The following is a 14,456-nucleotide window of genomic DNA, read 5'->3' on the forward strand; positions in this document are numbered from 1 at the left end:
ATTTTACAATTTTTTATCTATTAAAGTAAAAAATAAAACCTTTTATTGTGCGTGCCATCTTTTTTCAAGGCTCTTTGGGGTTGATGTAATCGTCATTGGCATAGTCATTTTGAAATTTTGACTATAAAAGAATAAAATATCTATCTGAAATTTAGGAATAAATAGTGTTGGAGAGAGGGAAACTAAAAAAGCTATGGGTGGGGGCTAACAACCTTCCAGCAACTTTCGAACATACCCTTCGACGTAACTTGAAAGTTTTAACTCAAAACCCTCAGTTAGTTTCAAAATACTGCAGATTCTCTTTCATAATAAACTAGATGCATATAATACCTCTTGAAATGTTGAGAAAAATTTTAAGAAATCTGGAAGATAAAGTTGAACTAAATCAAACAGCAGATTTTCTAAAAGACTTATCAGCAATATCTTTGGGACAGCTTGCCTTATCGATCTGGAACTTCCAGGACATCATGAGAGGATGTTAAACTTGTCATAAGGCAGCATGTTTATAGTACTACTTCTATTAATTATACTGTTATTACTGCCACCACTATTATGATACTAGTACCATTAAGACTAAAGCTATGAAGGTAACAAATGGCTATCTCGAAATATTGATCAGATGCATTTGGAGAAAACAGGAATGGGGGGACAGTTGCTCTCCTATGTCTTTAGATTCAAAAAGGGTACTAGAAATTCTAATTTCGAATTGAATGAGCTCGCTCTGAAGTTTGTGCAACCGTCACTTCAATATAAAGTGATTTTGTTGTTTTCAGTTGTTTTATTTTGAACCATTACTTGATAAAAACAGGATGAAAATAACGGCAATGAACATTTTATATATTACCTTGGATTGTATGTGAGTAGTATGGATATCAGCAAGACGGAACATACACCCTTATTTGGTGTATAAAGCTAGTTCATATCAGAGAAATCACACCTTATTTGGGCACTATAGGTAGTCTATACTATAGACAGGATACCTGAGGCTTGTCATAGTTAAATGTTAGCTTACAGTAGTTGAAAAACAAGAATTTTGGAAGTGGTTCAGTGAAATATTTTTTCTTATATATACTGATTGTTTATAAGGTAACAGTATCAGTTTTGATTGATACCCTATTTTTCCTTTAGGTAATATAAAAAATCAACATTTTTCATCGACCAAATTTAAATTTTAAAAAATCGTTCATCCAATGTGTTTAACACCAATTCAAGCATAAACTGACTAAGTTTAGACGAATCGCCGGGCTTGATCTTTTTTATTTACTTTGTCAATCTGAATGCCTTAGGTATATCGTATTTTAAACAGGGGTAATTATTCTTAAAGGCTATTTTGCTAGTCTATTGAAGACTGGTATTTGGGTTTAAACATTCAAATAGAAAGATATTTTCGATGAGAGTCGTATAGAAGATAATGATATTAAATTCAACATGAACAGAAGAGTAGAAATATTAGTTAACAGTGAAATATGCTTAAATCAAAGAGTATTAAATTACAACAATAAAATACATAGGTTAACATAAAACAAAAATAGTGGGTTCATGTTGTAGTTGAAGCAGACCGAATTCCTTTTTTATTCATTATTAGTTTTATTTTGAATTAATTCCTATGCATAAATCGCTAGGCTAAGTTTTCAAGAGTTTTCCAATAACATGCTATACTTTTCAGTGTCTTTTTTGTAAATAGGTTTCTGAATAAAATCGAAAGAGGAATCGTTGCTAGAAATTGGATGCCGCAAGCCTCGTGCCACATGCCACGGCCTGACGTCCCCCAGGGGGACATAGCAAATAAAGCGTGTTTCTGGTTACTGAATTGTCAGATTGTAGAATCTATTTTAAATTTATTGGAACTTGAATACCTTATAATCCACCCTAACACTCCCTAATGAAATAATCAACAATGACAAAATTCTTGCCATAAATCCTTGGATAATGCACTTTTTCTTAGATATTTCTTGCTTTGAAAAATTGGTAAATATGAATTTCACATTCTCTCGAAGTGATTGTCCTATACCAATCCCAAAAGGGCGTAGAATGTAAAATATCTTAAATGAATATATATTTTAAAAATATATTTTAAAATGTTTTTCTAAATGATCCGCGCAGTGATTAATAGCTATAGGGTAAATCGGATTTAGAGTAAGTCTTCAGTAGACTTAAATCCTATAATATGTGGCTGATGATGACAAAGTTCACTCTTAAGGTAGACTCGAGAGGGGGCGTACACACTCTCTACCACCTGGTGTAACCACAGAACGTCATTTGTGCTGCAGACTTCTACCTCACTTAGTGCAGTTTCCACCATGTACCGTGTGTCGCGCCTTTTTTTATTTAATATTGACAAATACTGTTATTTTTCTATGCATTCTGGTTTCTTTCATATATATAGTCAGTAGGGGGACATAAATGACTATTAAAACTATATTTATCATTTTAGACTAATGTAGATTCTTCAACATCGCCAAAACACCCTAAAGAGATGTTGAATATATTTTCGAAAAGTTTTCAATGAAGAAGAGATGCAATCTCCTAGTCAAGTTTATTATGAAATTAAATAAAAAAAAAACTAATTTTTTTAGCTGAAAGTAAGGAGCGACATTAAAACTTAAAACGAACAGAAATTACTCCGTATATGAAATGGGTTGTCCCCTCCGCAATCCCTCGCTCTTTACGCTAAAGCTTTTAATTGTTTTAAAAAGTCAAATTGTGGCAAAAAGTCAAACTTTAGCGTAAAGACCGGTCAATGTAAACACTGGTCAAAGTTTGTGACTTGCAGCCCCTCCCCCAGGGATTGTGGGGGAGTAAGTCATCCCCAAAGACAAAGTTATTATGGTTTTCGACTATGCTGAACGAAATGGCTATCTCAAAATTTTGATTCGTCGACTTTGGGAAAAATGAGCGTGGGAGGGGGCCTAGATGCCCTCCAATTTTTTTGGTCACTTAAAAAGGGCACTAGAACTTTTTATTTCCGTTAGAATGAGCCCTCTTGAGATATTCTAGGACCACTTGGTCGATAAGATGACCCCTGGGAAAAAAACAAAAAAAAACAAATAAACACGCACCCGTGATTTGTCTTCTGGCAAAAAATACAAAATTCCACATTTTTGTAGATAGGAGCTTGAAAGTAGAGTTTTCTGATACGCTGAATCTGATGGTGTCATTTTCGTTAAGATCCTACGACTGTTAGGGGGTGTTTCTCCCTATTTTCCTAAATAATGCAAATTTTCTCAGGCTTGTAACTTTTGATTGGTAAGACTAAACTTGATGAAACTTGTATATTTAAAATCAGAATTAAAATGCGATTCTTTTGATGTAGCTATTGATATCAAAATTCAATTTTTTAGAGTTTTGGTTACTACTGAGCCGGGTCACTCCTTACTACAGTTTGTTACCACAAACTGTTTGATACTAGAAAAGCTTTGAATATGGCGGAGACTATCAAAAACCCTTAGAAGCTGGTCAGTTCATCTTTTGAAAACATAAGAGAAATCGATTTTATATTCTCCTCCCCCCCCTCATCATGTGTTTGTGTATGTTTGTGTCTGGGTGTGTGCGTTTGTGTGTGAGGGGGTGCGTTTGTTAATTGTTTTTTATTCATTTTTTATGTTTTTTTAAGTGATATGAAAATATAGCTCGTTTATATTCCATTTTTCGACTTTATAAAACCCTACCAATTTTATAAAGAAATTAAATTCTTTTATTATTCTATATTACCCTAGCTCATATGCCGCGTGTATGTTTGTGTTTGTGTGTTTGTGTGTGTGTGTGTGTGTGTGTGTGTGTGTGTGTGTGCGTGTGTGTGTGTGTGTGTGTGTGTGTGTGTGTGTGTGTGTGTGTGTGTGTGTGTGTGTGTGTGTGTGTTTGTGTGTGTGTGTGTGTGTGTGTGTGTGTGTGTGTGTGTGTGTTTGTGTGTGTGTGTGTGTGTGTGTGTGTGTGTTTGTTTGTTTGTGTGTGTAAATAATTTTTTATTTTGTTATTCATTTTTTGTTATTCATTTGTTATTCAAAATTTGTCTTATTTTAGAAAATAGGGGAAAACACACCCCAAAAGTCATACAATCTTAACGAAAATCATACCGCCAGATTCAGTGTATCAGAGAGCCCTTCTACAGAAATTACAAAAACGTAGAATTTTGTTGTTTTTTTTTTTGCAAGAAGACAGATCACGGATTCGAGTTTATTTGTTTGTTTTATGTTTTTTTCTCAGGGGTAACCGTATCTACCCAGTGGTCCTAGAATGTCGAAAGAGGGCTCATTCTTTCGAAAATTAAAAGTTCTAGTGCCCTTTTCAAGTGACTAAAAAATTGGTGACACCTAGGCTACCTCCTACGTACGTTTTTCCCTGAAGTCGTCGGATCAAAATTTTGTGATAGCCTTTCTGTTCAGCTTAGTCGAAAACATAATAACTATGTCTTTGGGGATAACTTAATTCAACACAGTCCCTGGGGGAGGGGCCTTAAGTTAGAAACTTTGACCATTGCTTACATAAAATTAATGAAAATTAAAAAGTGTACAGACGCTTTCAGGGGGACTTTTTCATGTTGGGGTTGGGATGGGACAGGGGGAGGGGGTTACGTGGGAAGATCTTTCCATGGAAGAATCTATGATGAGGGAAGAGATTTTCCATGTCTGTATTTTCTAGCATTATTAAAAAAAACAATGAAAAAACAAATTAAAAAAAAATTAGACCTGGAAGTAATGAGTAGCATTAAAACTTGGAACGAAGATAAAATATTACGTATATAAGGGGGTTTGTCTCCACCAAAATACCTTGCTCTTTAAGTTAAAGTGTTCTTAGTAATTTCAACTATTTATTCTACGGCCTTTGTGATTCAGGGACCATTCTTAAAGGTTTGGGATAAAATTCAAGCTTTAGTGTAAAGAGCGAGGCATTGACGAGGGGCAAACCCTTTCAAATCTTCTATATATATACATATATATATATTTACTAGCTGTTGGGGTGGCGCTTCGCACCACCCCAACACCTAGTTGGTGGGGGCGCTTAGCACCCCCCAAGCCCCCCCGCACGCGTAAGTTGCTACGCGCCATATCAGTTACGCGCCATCATAGTCGTGTCCCTGTGTCCCACTTGTGAATATATATATATATATATATATATATATATATATATATATATATATATATATATATATATATATATATATATATATATATATATATATATATATATATATATATATATATGTTTTTAACTACGTAAAACTTGCGAATATACAACATTCTTCGCTGTCCCATTGTCTGTACATATAAATAGATTGTCAGGTTTCCCGACGCTTGAACATGCAACATATAATTGTCCATGACAAAAACAATCCGTATTCAGATCTATACCTCATCATTCTAATGATTGCCCCTGAGCTTTGTTGATGGTGATTGCTAATCAAACATTCCCTGTGTCCCCATCGTCATTTATATATCCCCCTGTGCCCCCCGGTGTCCCCGTTGTAGTTGTGTCCCAGTGTCCCAGTCGTCATTTATAGTCGACAAACATGACGTCAGTCGACACACAAACATTACGTCAGTCGACACACACGTCCCAGTCGTCATTTGTGACCCGGTGTCCCAGTCTGTAATTTCTCTTTGAGTGTCCCGGTCGTCATTTATATTCCCCGTGTCCTGGTCGGTATATACATTCGTTTTTGAATTGATATATGATGAAATAATTTTTTTTATTTTTTTCCTTTTTTTCTTTTTATTTTTATTTTTTTGGTTTTTACTTTTTTTAGCTTTTTATTTTTTTTTCTTTTTTCATTTTAGTTTTTTTGTAGTTTTTACCTTTTTTAGTTTTTTTTATTTTAATTTTTTTTGTTTTCTTTTTCTCCTTTATTTTTCAGTTTTTTCCTTTTTTCAGTTTTTTTTTCTTTTTCAGTTTTTAGTTTTCTTATTAGTTTTTAGTTGTTTTTCTTTTCTTTTTAGTTTTTTGCTGTTTTTACCCTTTTTTTATTTTTTTTATTTTTTAGTTTTTAGTTTCTTGCCTTTTTTTAGTTTTTTAGTTTTTTAGCTTTTTTCGTTTTTTTAGTAGTTTTTACCTGTTTTTTAATTTTTTTAGTTTTTTTTCTTTTTTAGTTTTTTTTCTTCTTTTGTATTAATGCTAAAGCCAAGGTTCGAACCTGGAACCTCTCGGACCTAGAACCTGGAACATAACGCTTTACCAACTCAGCTACTTCGGCTTGAATACATTTACCTTTTTTTATTTTTTTTTTATTTTTTTTTTTTAGTTTTCTTTTTATCCTTTATTGGTCAGTTTTTTTCCTTTTTTAGTTTTTTTCTTTTTCACTTTTTAGTTTTCTTAGTTTTTTTAGTTTTTTATTAGTTTTTATTTTTTTTTAGTTTTTATGTAGTTTTTACCTTTTTTATTTTTTTTTGTTTTTTTTTAGTTTTTTAGCTTTTTTAGTTTTTTTTGTATTTTCTTTTTAGTTTTTTTTTGTAGTTTTTATCTTTTTTAGTTTTTTTCTTCTTTTGTATTAATGCTAAAGCCAAGGTTCGAACCTGGAACCTCTCGGACCTAGAACCCCGAACATAACGCTTTACCAATGAGCTACTGTATTTGTATGTGTATCGGATTAACGACGCTTCTTGACTACTAAGGTCCCTGCGTCGGCCCTGTAGTGCATTCGTGTAGCATGGTTCGATCTCTGGGTCCCGTATTACCACGCTAAGTTCAAACCCACTGCGCCAACACAGGTAGTTATATAGCTGAGCTACGTCGGCTTGAATACATTCGTTTTTGAATTGGTATGTGATGAAATAATTGAGACGTCATATGCGGACAGTGACGTCAGTCGACACACAGACACACAGACAACTTATTTTTATATATATAGATAGATAGAAGATGTATAAAAATAAGTTGTTTGTCTGTGGGTCTGTCGACTGACGTCATGTTTGTGTGTCGACTGACGTCATGTGTGTCGACTGACGAACTTACAGACCGGGACATCGGGACAAAAGTGACGACCGGGACACCGGGACATAGGGAATATAAATGACGACCGGGACATTCAAAGAGAAAGCGACCGGGACACAAGGAATGTTCGATTAGCAATCACCATCAACAAAGCACCAGGACACAAATGACGACCGGGACACAGGGAATATAAATGACGACCGGGACATAAATGACGACCGGGACACAGAGAAACAACTACAAAGGGGACGCCGGGGGCACAGGGGGATATATAAATGACGACGGGGACACAGGGAATGTTCGATTAGCAATCGCCATCAATGAAGCTCAAGGGCAATCAATAGAATAAGGCTTGGGAGGTGGGGTGCGAAGCGCCCCCACCAACTAGGTGTTGGGGTGAAGACCGTGACACTCAAAGAGAAATTACAGACTGGGACACCGGGACACAAATGATGACCGGGACACAAAAAAACAACTACAACGGGGACGCCGGGGGGCACAGGGGGATATATAAATGACGATGGGGACACAGGGAACGTTCGATTAGCAATCACCATCAACAAAGGTTAAGGGCAATCATTAGAATAATGAGGTATAGATCTGAATACAGATTGCTTTTCCCATGGACAATTATATGTTGCATGTTCAAGAGTCGGTAAACCTGACAATATATTTATATGCACAGACAATGGGACAGCCAAGAATGTTGTATATTCGTAAGATTTACGTAGTTAAAAATATATATAGATATCTATCTATATTCTCAGATGGGACACAGGGACACAACTACAATGGCGCGTAACGACTTACGCGCGCGGGAAAGCTTGGGGGGGAGCGCCCCCACCAACTAAGTGTTGGGGTGGCGCGAAGCGCCACACCAACACCTAGTATCTATATATATAAAAATAAGTTGTTTGTCTGTGGGTCTGTTGAGTGACGTCATGTCGACATGTCGTCATGAAGCTAGTTGTCGTCATTATTTTATGACGATGACGTCATTAAAAGTATTTAAGAAAATCGTTCAAAGACAAATTTTTAATTGTAAGAAGATCGTTGACAGAAAAATGTTTAATTTTAAAATGACTGAAGAACCTACAATGGCAACAGCCGAGGAAGCTGCTCAAAGAGTCTATGCCAAAAAACTTGCGGCTGATAGAGAAAGTAAGAAAAGAAAGCGTGCCGAGGAATAACAAGAACAGCAAGAAAACAGGCTTGCGGCTAAAGAACGCAAAACCGCACAGTTAGATGAAAATCCACCTGGACAGCGAGAGTCAAAACATAACAAAACTGAAAATGATAGCGATGATGATTGGGTTTGGGATTTTGACTTGGATAAGGTCATCAATGCCTACCAGATTTTAGTTAAAAAAAAAGGTTCGGCGATATTTATTTCATAGTGACGCTGAAAAATAAAGAAGAAAAAGAAAACTGAAAAAAGAAAAAAGGTAAAAAACTAAAAAAAAAAAAACTAAAAAGAAAAAACACTCAAAGAGAAATTACAGACCGGGACACAAATGACGACCGGGACAGAGGGAATATAAATGACGACCGGGACACTCAAAGAGAAATTACACACTGGGATACCGGGACACAAATGACGACCGGGACACAGGGAATATAAATGACGACCAGGACACAGGTATTTAAGAATATCGTTCAAAGACAAATTTTTAATTGTAAGAAGATCGTTGAAAGAGAAATTTCTAATTGTAAAATGACTGAAGAACCTACAATGGCAACACCCGAGGAAGCTACTCAAAACGAATGTATTCTAGCCGAAGTAGCTGAGTTTGTAAAGCTTTATGTTTCAGGTTCTAGGTCCGAGAGACTCCAGGTTTGAACCTTGGCATTAGCATTAATACAAAAGAAGAAAAAAACTAAAAGAGGTAAAAACTAAAAAAAAAAACTAAAAAGAATATACTAAAAAAACTAAAAAAACTATAAAAAAAAGGTAAAAACTGCAATAAAAGCTAAAAATTAAAAAATTAAAAACTAGTAAAAAAACTTAAAAAAAATAAAAACTGAAAAAGAAAAAAACTAAAAAAAGGAAAAAAAATGAAAAATAAAGGAGAAAAATAAAACTAAGAGGACACAAATAACGACCGGGAGATATAAATGACGACCGGGACACTCAAAGATAAATTACAGACCGGGACACTGGGACACAAATGACGACCGGGACATGTATATATCTATATATATAAAAATAAGTCTGTGTGTGTGTGTGTGTGTCGAGTGACGTCATGTTTCTGTATCGACTGACCTTATGTTTGTCGATTGGCGTCATTATAAGGATTGAGCTGTATGCATCATGAAGTTGTTTGTCGACTGAAGTCATGTTTGTCAACTGATAAAATTACATACCGGGACACCGGGACACAAATCACGACCGGGACACAGGGAATATAAATGACGACCGGGACATAGGGACACAACTACAACGGGGACGCTGGGGGCAAAGGCGGGATATATAAATGATGACCGGGACACAAGGATTGTTCGAATAGAAATTACAGACCGGGACACAAATGACGACCGGGACACCCTGACACAGGGAATATAAATGGCGACCGGGACACTCAAAGAGAAATTACAAACTGGGATACCGGGACACAAATAACGACCGGGACACAGGGAATATAAATGACGACCGGGACACAGGGACACATCATTAGAATAATGAGGTATAGATCTGAATACGGATTGTTTTTCCCATGGACAATTATATGTTGCATGTTCAAGAGTCAGTAAACCTGACAATCTATTTATATGCACAGACAATGGGAGAGCGTATAATGTTGTATATTCGCATTGTTTTACGTAGTTAAAATATATATATATATATATATATATATATATATACCATTTAAAACACCAAAATGAACATGCTGGAGTAGTCACTCGGTGAGAGAGGGTGTCAGAACGGAGAATGAAGGTCCCAGGTTCAAATCCTGGTTAGGCTAAAAAAGGTAAAAAACTAAAAAAAAACTGAAAAAACTAAAAAAAAGGCAAAAACTACAAAAAAAACTAAAAACTAATGAACTAAAAAAAAAATAAAAAAAAGCTAAAAAACTAAAAAAACTAAAAAAACTAAAAACTAAAAAAAAAACTAAAAAAAAGGAAAAACTGAAAAATAGAAGAGAAAAAGAAAACTAATAAAATTAAGAATAAAAATAAAAAAAAATAAAAAAGATAAAAACTAAAAAAAAGTAAAAAGAAAAAACGAAAAAAAACTAAAAAAGCTAAAAAAAAAAGGCAAAAACCAATGAAAAACTAAAAAGAAAAAAACGAAAAAAACTATAAAAAAATTTCATCTAAAAAACTAAAAAAAAAACTAAAAAAGGTAAAAACTAAAAGAACTAAAAAAGAAAAAAAAACTGAAAAATAAAGGAGAAAAAGAGAACTAAAAAAATTTAAATAAAAATAAAAAACTAAAAAGATAAAAACTTCAAAAAAAACTAAAAAGAAAAAAGAAAAAACTAAAAAGCCTAAAAAAAGGTCAAAACCAATAAAAAAAAACTAAAAGGAAAAAAAGGGAAAAAATTAAAAATTTACAACCATTAAAATTTTTAAGAAATTAAAAATTTTAATTTCTCAAAGAGAAATTACAGACTGGGACACCCGGACACAAATCACGACCGGGACACAGGGAATATAAATGACACAACTACAACGGGGACGCCGGGGGGCACAGGGGGATATAAATGACGACCGGGACACTCAAAGAGATATCACAGACTGGGACACCGGGACACAAATGACGACCGGGACATAGGGACACAACTACAATGGCGCGTAACTAATATGGCGCGTAACGACTTACGCGCGCGGGGGGGCTTGTGGGGGGCGCGACGCGCCCCCACCAACTAGGTTTTGGGGTGCACCCCAACAGCTAGTACATATATATATATATATATATATATATATATATATATATATATATATATATCTATTCACAGGTGAGACACAGGGACACAACTAAAATGGCACGTAATAATATATATATATATATATATATATATATATATATATATATATATATATATATATATATATATATATATATATATATATATATATATCACAGGGACACAACTAAAATGGCGCGTAACTAATATGGCGCGTAACGACTTACGCGCGCGGGGGGGGGGCTTGGGGGGCGCAAAGCGCCCGACCAACTAGGTGTTGGGGTGGTGCAAAGCGCCATCCCAACAGCTAGTATAAAAATAAGTTGTTTGTCTGTGTGTCTGTCTACTGACGTCATGTTTGTGTGTGACGTCATGTCATCATGTCGTCATGTTAGTTGTCGTCACATTTGTTATGACGATGACGTCATTAAAAATATTTAAGAAAATCGTTTAAAGACAAATTTCTAATTGTAAGAAGATCGTGGAAGGAAAAATATTTAATTGTAAAATGACTGAAGAACCTACAATGGCAACAGCCGAGGAAGCAGCTCAAAGAGTCTATGCCAAAAAACTTGCGGCTGAAAGATAAAGTAAGAAAAGAAAGTGTGCCGAGGAATCACAAGAATAGCAAGAAAACAGGCTTGCGGCTAAAGAACGCAAAACCGCGCAGTTAGATGAAAATCCACCTAGACAGCGAGAGTCAAAACATATCAAAACTGAAAATGATAGCGATGATGATTGGGTTTGGGATTTTGACTTGGATAAGGTCATCAATGCCTACCAGATTTTAGTTTAAAAAAAACAAAGGTTCGGCAATATGTATTTCATAGTGACGCTGAAAAATAAAGAAGAAAAAGAAAACTGAAAAAACAAAAAAGGTAAGAAACTAAAAAAACTAAAAAGAAAAAACACTCAAAGAGAAATTACAGACCGGGACACAAATGACGACCGGGACAGAGGGAATGTAAATGACGACAGGGACACTCAAAGAGAAATTACAGACTGGGATACCGGGACACGAATGACGACTGGGACACAAGGAATATAAATGACGACCAGGACACAGGTATTTAAGAATATCGTTCAAAGACAAATTTTTAATTGTAAGAAGATCGTTGAGAGAGAAATTTCTAATTGTAAAATGAACACCTGTGAATAGAGATTGATATATATATATATATTTTTTAACTACGTAAAACATGCGAATGCACAACATTATTCGCTCTCCCATTGTCTGTGCATATAAATAGATTGTCAGGTTTACTAACTCTTGAACATGCAACATATAATTGTCCATGGGAAAAACAATCCGTATTCAGATCTATATCTCATTATTCTAATGATGTGTCCCTGTGTCCCGGTCGTCATTTATATTCCCTATGTCCCGGTGTCCCGGTCGTCATTTGTGTCCCTGTCTTTAATTTCTATTCGAACAATCCCTGTGTCCCGGTCGTCATTTATATATCCCGCCTCTGCCCCCGGCGTCCCCGTTGTAGTTGTGTCCCTATGTCCCGGTCGTCATTTATATTCCCTGTGTCCCGGTCGTGATTTGTGTCCGGGTGTCCCAGTCTGTAATTTCTCTTTGAGGTTCCCGGTTGTCATTTATATTCCCTGTGTCCCGGTTTTCATTTGTGTCCTCGTGTCCCGGTATGTAATTTCATCAGTTGACAAACATGACGTCAGTCGACAAACAACTTCATGACGCATACAACTCAATCCTTATAATGACGTCATTCGACAAACATGACGTCAGTCGACACACAAACATGACGTGACTCGACACATACACACACACACACACAGACAACTTATTTTTATATATATAGATAGATAGATGTACTGTTTGTTTGTTACAATACGTAAAATATCGATTATAAAAAAAAACTAAAAATGGAAAAGAACTAAAAAATAAAAAAATAAAAGTTTTTATTTAAAAATAAATAAAAACTTAAAAAAATTATAAATGCTAAAAAAAAAAAAAAAATATAAAACTAAAAAAATAAAAAAAATGAAAAAATGAAAAAAACAAAAAAAAACTAAAAAAACTATGAAAAAGCTAAAAAAATAAAATAATAAGAAAACAAAAAGAAAAAAAAGAAAAAAAGATACCAGAAAAACCAAAGAAAAAACAATACAGAAAGGCAAAAAAACTAAAATTAATAAAATTGCATTAAATTACATTAAATTAAAATTGCAATAATTAAAATACAATAAAATTGCAATAAAATAAAATTACATTAGAATTACAATATAATATATTGAAATATAAGGAAGTTTTCATCTCAATAATTTGAAAAAGCAAAAATTGAGGCTCTTAAATATATATATATATATATATATATATATATATATATATATATATATATATATATATATATATATATATATATATATATATATATATTATTATTTTTTTTTGTGCTGTTGCATTGATGATATCTCTTTTCATGATATATATATATATATATATATATATATATATATATATATATATATATATATATATATATATATATATATATATATATATATATATATATATATATATATATATATATATTGTATATTGAAATTGTTGTTATGAATTTCAATATAGGGACCACCAGGAGGAAACACCAGAGCAACGCAAAACCATGCTTGTGGCCCAAAGAGAAAGGTCCAGATTAGGAATGTCCAATTTTCATCAACGAAGGCGTGTCGAGGAATCACCAGATCAACGCGAAAACAGGCTTGCGGCTCAAAGAGAAAGTACCAAAAGAAGGCGCATCGAGTAATCACCAGAGCAACGTAACACCATGCTTGTGGTTCAAAGAAAAGTACCAAAAGATGGGGTGTCAATGTATCACAGGAGCAACGAGGGTATAATCGCCTGGCATTCAGGTGCTTCCCATCCGTTGATTATAGCTTAAGTCGAGATGTTCAAATCGAGACTATGTCTGAAATTTGTCCCTATTGCAAGGCCTTGAAATTTAATGGTGAAACAATGGGAATGTTTGCACCTCAGAAAAAGTTAAACTTCCTCGACTGGTTGCACCACCAGAGCCATTGAAAGACTTTGCTTACTGGTTATACGTCTTAATCGGAGTATTTTATTTTATCACACATCAGGAAATATCTTTTATGTTTCCAAATGACGTCGTTTGATGCCCAAATCGAAGATCAAGGTCATATTATACATACTTTCAAAGGTAAAGGGCAAATTTTTCATAGATCAGGCTCCCTTTTACCGTACTCATGGTAACTGACACCCCAAGTGTTGCTGGGGCGCGCAGAACCACAGCAACAGTTTAGAGGGAGGTTTAGGGGGGGCTAGCTGACACTCCACGTGTTACTGGGGCGCAAATCGCCACAGCAACGCGTGGCAGGTGTCAGCTAGTACGTAATAAAAATAAAAAAATATACGTTACGTAAGTTAATTTGTAAGGTACGGATGTTTATTACTAACAAAAACGTTTGGACCAAAAATAAAAAAATCTAGTTCCATTTTTAAGTAATCAAAAATTGAGGGCACCTAGGCCTCCTCCCCCCCTTTTTATTAAAATCGTCCGATCAAAGCTATGAGAAAGCCATTTATAAAAAAAAAAATATGCAAATTACGTTTTAATTATTCATGTGCGGTGAGCC

This window comes from Artemia franciscana, chromosome 3 (genome assembly GCF_032884065.1).
Source record: "Artemia franciscana chromosome 3, ASM3288406v1, whole genome shotgun sequence".
Classification (NCBI taxonomy): domain Eukaryota; kingdom Metazoa; phylum Arthropoda; class Branchiopoda; order Anostraca; family Artemiidae; genus Artemia; species Artemia franciscana.